Source organism: Macrobrachium nipponense, chromosome 37 (genome assembly GCF_015104395.2).
Source record: "Macrobrachium nipponense isolate FS-2020 chromosome 37, ASM1510439v2, whole genome shotgun sequence".
Taxonomy (NCBI): Eukaryota; Metazoa; Arthropoda; class Malacostraca; order Decapoda; family Palaemonidae; genus Macrobrachium; species Macrobrachium nipponense.
In genome coordinates this window covers 59,505,466-59,522,531 of record NC_061097.1, presented here as the reverse complement: position 1 = coordinate 59,522,531, position 17,066 = coordinate 59,505,466, and positions in this window count along the sequence as shown.

The following is a 17,066-nucleotide window of genomic DNA, read 5'->3' as shown; positions in this document are numbered from 1 at the left end:
CTCCAACTGTTAAGACATTTCGTTGTCTCAAGAATTATTCGCAGAATTACCTCTGTGAACTTCTCTTAAATGACTGCTGTTCCTTAAATACAATTTTATTTACTGATGATGTACACTATCATGTCCATATTTTTACGTTACTTTTGTGAAATGTTTGGACGTCTGTGCTCCTTTTATTACGAAGGTAATGAGACACCCGCCTGCTCCTTGGATCGACACCGAAATTAAAGATGCAATGAGATCTAGGGACAATATACAAAAGGAACTTAAAATAAATAGACAAGACCTAAATGTTGAAAGTAGTTACAAAATGGAAAAGAAACACGTTAAGACAATGTTGTCTAATAAGAAGAAAAATTATTATAAGGAAGAATTCTCCAAACAAATGTAAGGGTAATATGAGGGGAACATGGAATGTCATCAATAAAATAATACCTCTGAACAAAAGTCTCCTCCTGGGGGATCACTTGAAACCACAGACATTGATGCTCAGAAGAGAGCAGACGATTTTTAATCAATATTTTGCCAATATAGGAAGGGAAACGTACGCCAAATCACAAGAAAATATCTGCAATAACAATCAACTCCATTATGATCAGCCCTCTACATCATTATTTACAATAAATAAATTCAGACCTCAGCCAGTTGATATGGACACTGATTCTTGTAATAAAACATCTGAAACCCAAAAACTCTTGTGGTTCTGACGGAATTCCGTTTCGATTTTTGATTGACTCTCTGCCCGTTACAATATTCTACATTCTTGTTATTGTCAACACCTCAATTGTTACGGTAACTACCCTGACCTTTGGAAACATCCTTACGTAGTTCCCGTTTACAAGTGGAGACACTGTGAACAGTTTGGAAATTATAGACCAATATCTCTGTTGCCTGTCATCTCAAAAATACTCGAGAAAATAATTGCCATTCAACTGATGTCTTACCTTGACTCAAATAATTTACTAGTTACGAGCAACATGGTTTTTAGACCCAATCTTTCAACAGAAACTGCGCTACTTACAGTTACCAATAAAATAAAATTATGAAAATATAGAAAATAAGAAATTATCTCTCCTGTTATTATTGGATCTTTCCAAAGCGTTTGACAGCGTTAATCATCAGATTTTAAATAATAAATTAGCTAAAGTCAATGTCGACTCTTTTTGGTTCGAAAATTATGTGAGCAATCGCTTCCAATCTGTTCGTGTTGATTCAATTCTATCCTCTCCTGAGGAGATATCTTTTGGTGTACCCCAGGGGTCGATTTTGGGCCCATTGCTGTTTTTTATCTATATCAATGATCTACCACAACATATACGGGATGGACTTCTTGTTATTTATGCTGACGATACACAGATTTTGCTGACTGGGGACTTGAAAAACCTCGATGATTTGATAAAGAGAGCCGAAAATATATTGACTACTGCAAAATATTATTTTAATAGTAACGGCCTATTACTTAACGAAGGCAAGACCCAGGTCATTTTCTTTGATCAAGACAGTATATCTCTCGCATCCCGGAGAACACGAACATAAAATTCAGTAATGTGACACTTGTTCCGTCACATACAGTTAAAAACCTGGAGTTTTCATGGATTGTAGCATGACTTTTAATGCACATTATTGACGAACTACGCAAAAAGGTAACTGGCATCCTGTTATAGCTTAACAGAGTGAGTGATAGATTTGAGCCAGACTGTCGAGTCATGGTGGTACAGTCGTTGGTACTAAGTGTCCTGAACTACTGTTTGCGGGTCTGGGGTTCGACCAATAAAACCCAGTTGGAAAGGGTCAAGAAAATACAAAATTTTGCCGCAAAGGTCGCCGTTGGAGGTGCCCGAAAACATGACCATGTTTTCGGATGGAGCAGAAGTACTTTTACGATATATGCCTCTTGATCTACAAAATCAGAAATAAACTTCTGCCAGAATGGCTCTTTTCCTTGCCAACGGTAGGCCAGAATCGTACTGAGAACATTAACACGAGGCACCAGGATCACTTATATGTTCCGAGAACTTTCACCGATACGGGAGCGAGGCGTCTTGGTGTGTGTGGTCCCATGTTCTGGAACCGTCTGCCTGCTAATATCAAGCAGCGCGAAACCATATCTTCTTTTAAATCTCATTTGATTGCACACTTACTCCAAAAATGAGAAACTCTTCATTTTTAACCTTAGGTTCTAATCACTGTCATAAATTTTAGGAGCTTTAGAAGTATTCTCTTCTATACCGAATAAAGGTTGTGAAATTTTATCTTTGGTTGTAAACTCTGTTTACTTTATCTTTTATGAGAATTAGCTAATTTATTATTTTACTGATTTGAAAGTTTTCACTTGATTGTTTTTAAGGATCGTATTCATTTTATGCTTATATCATTGTATGTTGTTTATCTTACTGCATTTCTGTTGCATAGAGTCGAAAATTTTTATTGCATTTCCGTTTTTATTGAATTCAGAGTTATTGTATGGCAATATGCCACCTGTATACTAGTTGCAAGTCCTGTGATAATGAGTACTTTTTATTAGTTAATTGTAAAAACTCTTTATAAAGCTATGAATAGACCTGTGTTACTCAAGAAGAGTAAAATTATGTAATAGCCATTTTTAATGGAATAAAGAATTTGACTTTGACTTCATATATTCACTTCTTAGTTATGACCGCATTTTTATTAATATTGGCCTAACAAGCAATTTGCTCCTATGAGCATTACGGATTTGCTCCTAGCAATTCCAGGAAAATTAATTTGAACTAATCCGTAAGCAGCTGTCATTCTTAAAGTACCCGGATCATAGAATAAGAAAGTTATCTGTAAAGCAAACATCATTTTATACCAACCACTTCAAAACAAGACCAGACACCCAACAATAAACTCAAAATTCCACACATGAACAGGATTTAGACGTTGACACAGACACTTCGAAATTCCAAACCATTGTCGTCATACACCCAAATACCCTAGCTAAATCCCTAATTAAAATCCAACAACAGCCTCTCCCCAAGGAACAGGGGTATATGATATCCTTTGCCTTGATTGTGGCCAATACTATACTGGATTTACAATTAATCACTTCCTCAAAGACTAACACTGCACAAAAGTTCAGTAAGAAGTGGCCAACAGAGCTCAGCTATTTTTAACCGCATGAATATTCATAATCATAAAATAAATTAACATATGTCAAAAACCAGATGGTAGAATCAGCAATGAATAAACAAAGAAATACGATAAAACTCTCAAAAAGAGCCTGTTATTCAGATCTGATTGGTAAAACCTTGCTCCAATCAGTGGTTAAGTTTAAGAATAAGTTGTTAACAGGAGTAACGTAACGGCCAACTTCTGGAACATTCTTCACTTATATAAACAGCGCTGTTGTCCACCCCTTAATCCATCAACCGGAGAAGACAGTTGTCTTCGAAATATAACGCTATGAATTTTACCCTTTAGCTATTTTTATGGGCTCTTTTTAATATATATATATATATTTATATATATATATATATATATATATATATATATATATATATATATATATATATATATATATATATATAAGCCAAAACTATACTCTGTTTTTTATCATCTGTCCATCCGCCTGTGGTGTTTTTGTATGGTAACACTGCGTCCCGGGCTTTAGATAGTTACGCTATTGGTAAGTTTTAGGTAAATAAAAGGATATCTGGGTGTACATTTGCAACTGAAAAGTGTTTTAATAATTTACTGTATGCGAATTACACCGTTAATATTCGAAATAGGATATTATTATAATCGTTGAATGTAAGCTGAATGTAACAATCTAAAGCCCGGGACGCAGTGTTGCCATACAAAAACACCACTGGCGGATGGACAGATGAAAAAAAAATAGAGTATAGTAAAAACGGATACCACACACGCTTCTTTAACATAGCTAATAAGGCTCTCGGCCTATGAGCAGAAAAAAACCATGTCCTGCATCCTTTGATAACATTTTTTTTTACTATTGTGCAGGAAAATTTAATGTATGGCAGCTAAACATTTACGCAAATCAGACATAACTTTGTATGAATATTTCTCAGGATTCATTTAGGCTTATATTAAAATGCGAATATTTATTTCTATATAAATGGGAATTTTAAAACTAGACATAAGGTTTTCACATTCAATTTATTTACTGAGTCATTTTCTAAGCTTTAATTTGGATATGTTATTCTATAAATATAAATCCAAATGCATAATCACCTTTATCTACCTATCTATTTATCTAATTAAATAACACACATATATATTATATATATATATATATATATATATAAGTATAGTATATATATATATATATATTATATATATAAATATATATATATATATTATATATATAAATATATATATATCGTATATATATATATATATATATATATATATATATATATATATCATATATATATCTATATATCTATATATATAACACACATAGATATATATAACTATATTATATATATATATTATAAGTATATATATATAGTATATAGATATATATTATAGCTAGAGAGATATTATAAGTATATATATATAGAGAAGTGATATAGAGAGATAGTAGATATATTAATATAATAGGATATAATTTTATAGATATATGATATTAAGAATGATATATATATAAATAATAGATAAAAATAAATTATATGATATATAAATATATATATATATATATATAATATATATATACTATATATATAAGACATATATATATCTAATATATATACTATATATATAGATATATCATACATATATATATAGATATATATATAGATATAAGATATATATATAATATATATATAGGATATATATATATAGATATACATATAAAATAGATAGGTATACATGATCTATATATATATATATATATATATATATATATATATATAATATATATATAGTATAATATAATATATATATATATAATACTATATATATATATATATATATATATGAAAGATAATAAACGAAATCCCAAAGAATTCCCTTCCAGCCTCTAATTTTCTGAAGGACCTAATGTGATATCAAAGCAGCGCTCCTTTTGGATTTTCCCCTCTCATCATAATTGCGTGACATTAAAAAAAAAAGGTTTCAGTGTAGAATTAAAAAAGCTTGAAAAAATCAGTTTCCCTGGACATTTTTCCATGTGCCTCAGCGTCCTTTGCTGCATAAAAGAATTTCAGCGGATTAATTACGCTGTCGTGTTTACGCTTTTCTCCCCCACCTTCAAGGAAATTTGCCTTCAAACATTTAATGGTGGGAGTGAGTTGGATCATGGAATTAGATTGATGTCATGAATGCGCTTTGAGGAGAGAGGTCTTAGCTGCCATTTTTTTATTAAGAGCCGGGTAGGGAAGGGCAGGTTGCGAACGGTCGAGAATTCCAATGTAAATGTGTTATATTTTAATGTTTCCCTTCGCTTGTATAAGAACACTTTATGTGTCATGATGCTAGCATACAAAGGGAAACATATAACATATTTACATTGCTAATTCAAAATTTTTTATAGAACATCAAAATCATGATATTAAATTTTAATTCGTTTGTTTTCCTCGGTTTTATAAAAAGAAAAAAGAGACAAAAATTACACACACACACACACACATATATTTATATATATATATATATATATATATATATATATATATATATATATATATATATATATATATATATATATATATATATATATTATTTGTCTAAAAACGAAGAAAACGAAATAAAATTTAATAAAATTTTGATGTTCTATTGGATGTGGAAACAAATGTAAAGCTTAGGATGGATTAAGCTAAGAAAAAATCTATAGAAATTTATGAACTAAACATAACAGTCAAATCTTAATGAAGAAGAAAACTGAATATGAAAGGAAATCCCCCTTCTGATTTCAGACTCCTTCGGCTCTTCGTTGCACTAGAAAACTAGTTATTGTATAGAACAGCATCGGTTCATGTAGATAGTATTCCTTTTCTCTGCTCTCACTGTTTTATCCGAATCAGAAGTTTTCACTTCATCCGGTCAACTGTACTAAATCTAAAATGTAACTGCCACTTATTCTTAAGGTTACACCTTTTCTGTTGATATCTATTTAAACATTGTTTTTGAATATCGCCCAACAATAGTCCACTTTCCCCTCTTCAGTTGCACGGACTGATGGCCTTTGCATACTCTTATATCTGGGCAAATTATTGTGGAGAATACTAGCCAAAATCATGTAGCAAAAAATGAATAAATGAAAAAATAAATAAAATAAAATAAAATAAAAAAACTTGAATAACGGTCAATGAGGTCACACAAATCAAACTGCCACATCCACTCGAAAAATGCGCAACTTGCATAAAAAAAAAAGATCAGAATTCTAGTAATTGTTCCATGATAAGTATTTTTTTTACGGGGGGAGGGGGGCGTGGTTGTTGTGGCTGGCGGGACGGGGTGGGGTTAGAGGCAGATCGATGAGACCTTGGGAAAACTATCTTGGATATAATGGGGATATAATAATGTACTCTGTTCATTTTCTTTCTTTATTTTCGTCAAGAGTTTAAGAAGATTAAGATTATGAACAAAAAATCTGGCAAATGGACGCAATTGAAAGAAGAGGAGAGACAATGTGTTATTTCATTCTCGTTGACACTTCGTTTTGATTTATTGTAGATGCATATTCTTTCGTCCTCTCCTAAACTCAAATGCTCGATTGATTTTAAAGTAGTTTTTATTTATTTTTTTTTTCTCATAAAACAAGTTGATGGACCTTCGCTGAATGAGTCTGAAGCTTCACCTATTCTAGGTGTAACTTTTAACTCTTGTCTAACTTTTGAGAAAATTTCAGCAAATGCCTCACGAAAGTTAGGCATTGTTCGTAAGGCTTCATATTTATAACGAAAGTTAGGTATTGTTCGTAAGGCTCCATATTTATAGGTAATTTGTGTTTCCTTTACTAGAATACCGCTCTCTGGCGTCGATGTCTGCTTCGTCCAGAGATTTATCTCTTTTAGATAGAGTGGTTCGTGGTGGTAGGTTTCTGTTTCCTATTAGTACTATCGACGGATGGTCCCTTGTTTGCCACTTTTTCATGAGTTGTATTTCGAGAGCGATCTTTCCCCTCCACCTGCAAAGAACAACCAGATTCGCTGAACAGCAGCACCAATATCAGTAAATGTGCCTCACTGTCGAAGTTCTAAGTTCCAGAGGTCCTTTATTCCTCACACCATTGAACGGTGGAACAGCCTCCCAGAGGTTGAAGAGAAAATGCAATGCATTACTACCCTAATGCTATTCCTCTTGCATAATAATGCATTCTTCTCTATTTATTTGTGTATCAATTAATTGTTTTAATAAGTGGTAACTCCTCTTTCTGTATTTCCCTTTACTTCCTTTTTTTGCTTCTTCCTAATGAACATCATATTCTTTGGAAGCTTGAATTGAAAGTCAATAGCCCCTGTTGGCGTGTTCCATATGAATAGGTACCATCTACTAAATAATAATAATAATAATAATAATAATAATAATAATAATAATAATAATAATATAATACTAACAAACATCCATGAAGGGTTGAGAAAGGAAAGCCGGGTGCTGACGCCGTTGTTTACAACTGTATTCTGTTTAAATTCTTACAACAAATGATGACAACAAATCATCGGAAAATCTTACAGGATCACAAAACAGTTACAATCACTTATTCTTAAATTTCTTACTCAACAATTACAAAGGCAAATCACTCAAATTAAAGCAATACAATACAATTAATAATAATGCAGTATTTCATTAAACTTAGATTATTTAATAAAATTCACAATTCAAATGACATTAAAGAAAATATTGAAACAGCAAATTAAATGGCATACTCAACTAAATAAAAAAGTAAAGCCTTTCACAAAGTTAATTCCAACATTCTCCCCACCATAGGAGCCATAACTCCTATCAAACAAAGAAAACATAATAATGAACAAGGTACAGTCCAATAACATACAGTAAGTTACACTGGAATTTGTCTCAAATAGGAAGTTTAAATTTCACAGTAATTTCAAAAGATTCTGTAGCAGTAACCCAAACTGATGTTTGCTAATAGACAAAATTAAACAATAAATTATGATAAATGTTATTCATGGCAAAATGGACTTACAAATTTTGAATGAACATTTGAAGCTAGATACAAACCTATATGATCACAAATCTAGTTTCTTAGGGATCTTAGCTATCCGGCCCGATCTGGTGCGATTCTCAACAGAGTACTCAAGAGGGAATACAGACTTAGATTTCTCAAGAGGGGATTCAGGCATGGATTCATTTATGGTTTCTGTTATAGCTTCAGAGTCAAACTTGAAATTTCAAGATAATGTAATTACCCCTTTGGAAGTTTTTACATTTACACTTTTAATAAGTCCATCTTTGCCTGGAAATACATCAACTATCACACCCAAGGGCCAATGCAGTCTTGGCAAATTATCTTTCTTCACTAACACTAAATCACACTTTTTCAGGCCACAATTTGGAGTGAAACCCTTAACAACACAAGGTAAATTCCTGATATAATCATTGTTCCATACAGTCCAAAACTTATTTAAGATCTGCCTTCTTAAGATTTCTCTATCACTTAAATCCTTAGCTGAAATACAGGAAGGGTCAGTGTTCATCGGAGTTTGAAAACCTGTACTTCTCCCACTAAGAAAATAAGAGGGAGATAAAGGAACAGGGGCATCTGGTTCATCACTAACAAAAGTCAAAGGCCTGGAATTTACACATGCCTCAGCTTCATATAAGGTCGTTTCTAATTCACACCTGGAAATATAATTACCACCTAAAGTTTTTCGAACAGCAGACTTTACTGATCTTATTAAACGTTCCCACCAACCTCCCCACCAAGGAGAACTTGGAACTATAAATCTCCAGTTGGGAGATAGGTGTCCACAAACCTTTTGCAATTCACTGACCCATACAACAAAGGTCTTAGCATTATCAGAATACAGCACTGATGGAAGCCCCCTACGAACAATAAATCTGTGAATTGCAAGCATACAGTCAAAGACACTCATGGAGTCAGTAAGCTCTACATGTATGGCGTGGATTACTGCACACGTGAAAAATGAAATATAAAACTTTTTTTATCCAAAATCAGCACAAAATAGAGGCCCAGCAAAGTCGAGACCAGTTACAGTAAATGGTGGTGCAGCCTTCATCCTTAATACTGGTAAAGGAGCTACAGGTTGACTGCAAGTCCTTGAATCATGTCTTTGACATCTAACACATTTCTTGATGGCACACTTTGCTAATACTCTAATTCCTATTATCTAAAAACTACTTCTTAAGGAAGACATAATAGAAGAAGCACCTGCATGTTTAAGAAATATATGCTGAAAGCTGACAAGTAGTTTAGCAAAGTGACATTTGGGTATTATTACTGGGTGTTTACTTTCATTGGTTAAATCTGCATGCTCAAGCCTACCCTTAATTCCCAATAAACCTTGCTCATCTAGAAAAAGATCCAATTTACACAAACTTGACCCCTTTAGAATGTCTTTTTTCTCAATAAAGCATTAACTTCCGAGGGATAGACCTCTCTCTGTACACAATAAATCCTTTTAGTTTTGGCCTTATCTAATTCATCTGAAGTCAATGGGCCTGAAGTTCCCAAACACTTAATTACATGCATTTTACAGTTATGTACAAATCTCAAAACCCAAGTCATTACATGCTGAGCTTTACTAAAGTGACTCCATCTATCAAATTCAAACAAAGATGTGTCTAAACTGAGAGCAACACAAGTCATATTGTCCTTACAATTAGCTTCTTCCATAGTAGAAAACAAGTTTTTACCTTCATGACAAAAATACAAAGGTTCAGATAGCCAGAAGGGACCATTTACCCATAAGCTGTTAGCCAAAAGCTGATCACCTAACATCCCCCTGGATATCAAATCAGAAGGGTTGCCAATTCCTGAACAATGATGCCAACAGCTAGGTGGAGATATACTTTGGATTTCAGTAACTCTGTCAGCTACAAAGGGTTTCCATTTACAAGGGTCTCCTTGAATCCAAGCAAATGCTATTTTAGAATCAGTCCAACATATGAGGGAGGTATCATTGCCCAAACTTAGAGCATTCTTTACAAAAGCTACTAACCTTGAACATATTAAACTCCCCATTAATTCCAGTCTAGGAATAGTTACTGTCTTGATAGGTGCTACTCTAGATCTAGATGCCACCAATGACTCCTTATAAGAACCATCCTGGGAGCTGGTTTGTATATATACAAAACACCATACCCCTTTGTGGAAGCATCTCCAAAGGCATGTAATTCAATTTTACAAAGACCTGCCCATGAGGTATCAGGAAAATAGCACCTATTAACATTCCAAGATTTCAGAAATTTAGCACTCTCGACCCACTTCTGAAACTTAACCTGCAGTTCCAGAGGTAACAAATCATGCCAAAGAAGACCCAATCTGTAAATGTCCTGAAAGAGAATTTTACCATACATTACAAAGGGACTTATAAGACCCAGAGGATCAAATAATTTAGCAATAAGACTCAAAACTGATCGTTTGGTCAACTCCAGCTCTACCTTGGAGCTTAGTTCGATTCCATGAAAGGAAAATGTATCAGAATTGTTATACCAATGCAATCCTAACACACCAGTAGCTCCATCTTCCTTAACAATATTAATTCTATCATTAAATCTAGAAGTCACTAATTTGCTATTAGAGACCCATTTGGTCAAAGGCATACCTGCCAGAGATAAAACCTTACGAGCCTCACCGAACTTGGCATAAGCTTCATTAAAGCTGTCAGCACCACTCAACCAATTATCTACATACATATTTTCCTTTAACTCTTGTATTACCTCAGTCTTTTTACACTGTTCAAGATGATATCGAATTGTAGCATTTAATAAAAAGGGGATAGCAGTGTTATCAAATGGAACACGCCAAAATCTCATAAATCTAATACCATTTTCACACTTCAGTAAGAAACGATGTACATCTCTATCTTCTCGTCTCATACTCACTTGTAAAAATGCCTTGTTGATATCACCTGACAAGGCTATAGGCCATCTCCTATATCGAATCAGTATTTTTACTAAGTCGGGGTTAAGATAGGGGCCAGTTTGGAGACAATCACTCAAAGATACTCCATTGTAACTAGCAGCGGAAGCATAAAAAACAGGTCTTACCTTTGTACTTGTACTAGCCTCTCTTACAACAGGTCTGTGAGGCATATAAAAAATAGGGAAAGCACTACTAATCTCATTGCTAGGAATTTCCTCAATCATACCCTCCTTTTCATACTCATCAAAAACCTTGTAATACTCAGTTTTCAGCTTAACATCCTTATCTAATTTACAGTGTAATTTATTTAGTCTCATAAGAGCAAGTTGTTTATTAATTATTAGATCATTCTTAGCTGTTTCATTTTTCCTAGGTGGGGCTACTTCATATCTACCTTCAACAAATTGAATTTTCTCAAAAAATTCCTGCAATGAGAAATTTGACTCTAATTGATCATTGGACTCCGTAGGACTAATCCCTACAGATTCTAGATCCCAAGATTTACTTACATCATAATCAGACACCTTAGAAATACACAACATTTGAGATGAAGTACAGGGATAAAAAGGATTAGCATGCCAGGCACCAGACAGTACCCAACCAAATACAGAGTTCTGAGCTACAATTCCATCAAATTGAATTACATCATCAGACTTTATGAACTGCCAGTATACATCCAAACCTATTAATATATCAATATTTACATGTGAATTATTCTGATAATAATCAGCAAGTTGTACATGAGAAAAGGCATTTAACATATTATTTGGAATAACTGGTCTAATCAAGGGCTGACATATCTTAGGAATCTCAACAGCTGAACAAATGTGATAAATTATTACGATCACGTACCTTCAATTTATAAATGTTACTTAGGCTACTCTTACTTGACTTGTCACCTCCAAATACTGAATATGCAAGGGGCTGACAAATAATCCACTCAGGTTTACATTTCTTTACGATATTACTACTAATATAAGTATGGTCAGACCCACTGTCAAACAAAGCTCTTGCTTCAATAGGTATGCCATTAGATTCCACAACACGAACCTTTGCAGTTTGTAAAATAGTACAAGTTACATTTGTAGAAGCAACGTTATGAAGAGTAGCTCTAGCAAAATTAACAGAGGAACCTTGCTCATTACCTTTATTTACAATTTCAGACCTGTTCTGTACAGCAACCTTTATGGAATCATTATCCTTATTTGAATCCAACTTAATACACACATTTTGAGGTTATGTTTTCCACTACATTTTTTACACTAGGAAAAACACCCTTTAGCTAAATTACCCTTTTTAAAACACTTAAAGCACAATCCAGCAGATTTTTTTTTCTCAGCACACTGTAGCCCATTCAATTTCAAGGTTTCATACAATTTTCTGTTTTGTGTTTTTTAGCACAAAATCCACAGATAGGATATTCAACCTCTGATGAGGTATGCAGAGTAGATGCAGAGGTTACCTTCTCCCTTGAGCCCTTACAGTGCCAGTTTCTTTTTTCTTCAGATACACTAGGAGTTTCTGGTTTCCTAGAAGTAACATCTTTAAATGTCTCAGACCTTTCAATAGTTTCAATTTCTTCTTGTAAGAATTTCAGAAGCCATTCCAAATCACTTTCATGACCAGCACCTTTCCTAGCCCACTCCAGTCGTACTTCACTCGGAAGACGAGAAAGAATAATTGGCATCAGGAAAACTTCACACTGCTTACCAGATACACCTAAAGCCTCTAAACTTCTGATATGCGTCAACAACTCATCCTGTAGATTCCACAGCAGGTAAACATACTTAGGGCCTCCTGCCTTAACAGGAACCTTGCCATTTAAAAGTGCTTGAACATGGGCAAATATCATCCTCTCTGGCCTTCCAAATCTCTCCTTAAGTAGATCACATGCAATCTTATAATTTACACTTGTGTGAGATAGACCTGAGATAACTGATTTGGCTTCTCCTTCCAGCAATGACGCTAAATAACTAAACTTACTTATTACTGGTATATCTGAATTGTCTACCTGACAACTGAACTGGTCCCAAAAGGACTGCCATTCTGTCACTTCTCCTTTAAATTTCGGCAGTTCTAGCTTAGGTAGCTTCACTTGTGCACCTGAAGATCCATTAGTAGTACTACTATCACTGTCACCTTTTTTGTCTAACTCTAGGAGTTTTTCAGCAGCCTTAATCCTAGGTATAAGAGACGTCGTTCTAAACTCAAAGGCCTTGTCCAGGTCATCATTAAGCAAGTCACTTTCTAACTCAACCTCTATTTTTGACTGTACTTCATCTAACTTGGACAAACGAATATCAAAATTTTCTAGAACAGCCTTCAATTCAACTGCACTAAGGACAGGCCTTCCTAATAAACTTACGAGTTCCTTTCCTAGCCTAGAAACCCATCCTCTGGCTGCCTTTCTCTTCTTTAACAAATTCTCTATCTTGAACTATTTATTAGCATATAATTACTCACAAACGGGTTCTTGATATCCTTTCCCTGTGTCTGGGCACCAAAATGTTCTTAATATAGTACTAACAAACATCCAAGAAGGGTTGAGAAAGGAAAGCTGGGTGCTGACGCCGTTGGTCACAACTGTATTCTTTTTAAATTCTTACAACAAACGATGACAACAAATCATCGGAAAATCTTACAGGATCACAAAACAGTAACAATCACTTATTCTTAAATTTTTTACTCAACAATTACAAAGGCAAATCACTCAAATTAAAGCAATACAATACAATTAATAATAATGCAGTATTTCATTAAACTTTGATTATTTAATAAAATTCATAATTAAAATGGCATTAAAGAAAACGTTGAAACAGCAAATTAAATGGCATACTCAACTAAACAAACAATTAAAGCCTTTCACAAAGTTTATTCCAACAATAATGATAATAATAATAATAACAATAATAATAATAATAATAGTAATAATAATGATAATAATAATAATAATAATAAATAAATAAATAAATAAATAAATAATAAATAAATAAATAAATAAATAAATAAAATAAATAAAAAGATGTTGGAAAATACCTGGCCATCATGTTCTTCATACTAAGGATTATTGTAGTCCAATGTTAGATGGCCATTAAATTTCAGGTAGCGTCCATATATGGGATGAAGCATAGATATTACGACGAAATACAATTAAAGGTGAAAATGAGTAAAAATGATAAAACTAAATATGTCTGTATTCAAAGGGAATTCTCCAATATTCTCAAATGTGGCATTTCACTAAGCTGGCTCCCATGTCATTTTTGTTTCAGACGACTCCGTTGCTCAAACGCTTATAAGCTCTGTTGAACGCTTCCCATATAGGAGGTTGCATCCTATGCAAACATGAAAATATGAAACTTATATGAATAAACCATTATAGCATTGTTTTCAAAATCCGTTTTTCCGTTCCCAATGCACTGTTGCAAACAGATATCCGAGTGTTCATTTCCGATCCATAACTTTTCCCAAAATATAAAATGAGTTTACACTGCACTGATATCAGATGGTAGATACGAAAACATTTTGTTCTTTTCTGAACAACGGAACATTTAATTAGACGCTACGAGAATTTTTTTTTTCTTTACAGATTGTTCGACAATTTTATTTGTGGCTTTATGAATATCTTTCTGATATTGCAACAGCAGCAGGTGACAATTCTTCCTCTATTTCCTCTGAATATTTAATTTGAAATCCAAACTACACTTCACAATGAAACAGAAGAAAACGATTACTTTTTTTCCTACTTCAGTTTTATGACGCAATTCTTGTAAACAAACCAAAAAAAGGGGTATTTTTAGAATCAGATTAAAATATTGTTTAGTGTTGCAATCAAAATGATTTTTTATTTATTTATTTATTTAGAATTAGATTTACTGTTTAGACACTAATTTGAAGAATATCTGAAAAACGAAGGACAGAATTTCATACAAGAAATGAATCATACTTTAAAATCACTGTAGTCGAGGATTACGAATCATTTCCCCAACAAGTCGCTTTATCTGTTGTAATCATCACCTCCCTCGTTCTTAATCTCATAATTTTATGATTATTACTCGAATGGAAATTTTAACTATAGGACACGAATTTAATTTTCGAGCGTATATTATCCACACGAACAGATGGAAAGGTAAGAAAGTTAAGAACCGTTAGTTTCAGAAAATGGTAGGAAGCTCCTTTTCCAAGCTAAGAGTGTGGAAGGAAAATGTTAGAAACGACGTCGTGGGGAGAAGGAAGCCCCGTGCCATAGGACAAGAAGTAACGAGACTCGCGTGGGGGGATTGTCAACAGAGTAGCATAGTTTCAGTAACATCCGCTGCTGCCTAAACAGAAAACTGACATTTCATTCACCCTTTGTCGCAGATTCTCGACTTTGATTAGCTTCTTTGTACATTCTACTTTCAACTAAGAAACTCAATGTTATAATTCTAAAGTAGTAATGTTATAAGGGCAATATCATATGCACAAATGGTCTTTTAGAGATGTGTTTTAATGCTGGATGAAGCGTGCATTAACTGATGTGAAACAAAAACAGTTATTTCAGGAGCCATTCTCAAAGCAGCGTGGATATGAAAAATAAGAATATTAGCAAGATGACCTCGTTCCGTATTATAACGATTGTTGGAGAGAATTTGTACCAACACTGCGTCAGTTAATTTTAGCAAACATGAAGTAGAGATTTTAACAGTTACAAAAGTTGATAAAAACTACTAATAGTATTTACGACAAAAGTTCCTTTGTATCCTGCTCAAAAATCCGTATTATATTAATTTTCCTGTGTGTTTTTTTTTTTCTGAATTTATTTGTTAATTAAATATAATTTTATTCAAAATTATCTGTTACATTACGTGGACTTTTTCTTTACAAGTCAAAATTCTATATGATTACCTTATTTATTTTCTTATTAAGAATCATAACAATAATTCATTGACCGCTTATGGTTTTAAAACAGCATACTGGCATTCATAGTAACTACTGTCAGAGTATTCTAACGCGTTAAAAAATTGGGGTCTCTTTACGGGTTACTCTTGAGGCAAGAGTTCTTGCTGTCAAAGGACGTCTTATGCTATCCTCTGTTTTCTTTTTAGAAAAGGCATAATGAAAGATATGTTTCTATACGATAGTCGAACAGGTTATTCTTTTGTAGTTTTCAATGGGATATAACAAACACTTTAAGTGCATTTGCACTACTGCAATTATATAATCATGTAGGCATTTACATTAATAAGGTGCTTCCTTGATAGGAGCACCCTTTCAGATTCCCAGGAAGTATTTCATATCCATGGTTGCGATTCACTGCACTTATCTATCTTCCTAAAAGCAGATCTAACGTTAAGGTCTCTGAAAATCTTTTGCTCACTCGAGGTGGAAGCATGAAAATTTGTCCAAATTTGATAAGGCTGTCTTATTCATCCCTGTTATTGGGATAAAAATGTGTATAAACATTAAATATTCCGGTGTGGGCTTTCATTTCTAAAATTAAATTCTTAAAAAAATTGAGTTTTAAAGTCATTTGGTTTAAAAAAAACAAAAGGATATCAATGAAGAATGTTACATTTATAGGAAAAGTTAACATTGAAAATAAATTCTGTGAACCAACACCTTATAGACTGAAATTTTAAATTATCCGTTTCAGTGAAAAGAGTTCCTTTTAGGTACTATCTTAGCGCCAAAGTCGTAAAACTGGTCTTTTGCTGTTCGCTGAAACCATTGGCTCCTTCTGCTTTAAAACCATAAAAGAAAGAAAGAAAGAAACACAACAGTCCCCTCAACACCTCGGTTACGGAGGCGTTTTATGCAACATTTGTGGTCGGTTGCATTTTCTGTTGAATCTATTGTCGTCCACATGTTCCTTTACTTTCAAATAGAATAGCATGATCTCTCTCTCTCTCTCTCTCTCTCTCTCTCTCTCTCTTCTTCTCAATCGCTCTCTTCTCCTTCCTTTCTTTCAATCAGCTACTATTATAAGCTAAATGTGTAGCGTAGATGCTGCGGACTTCTACATGAAAATAAAAAAAAGAAA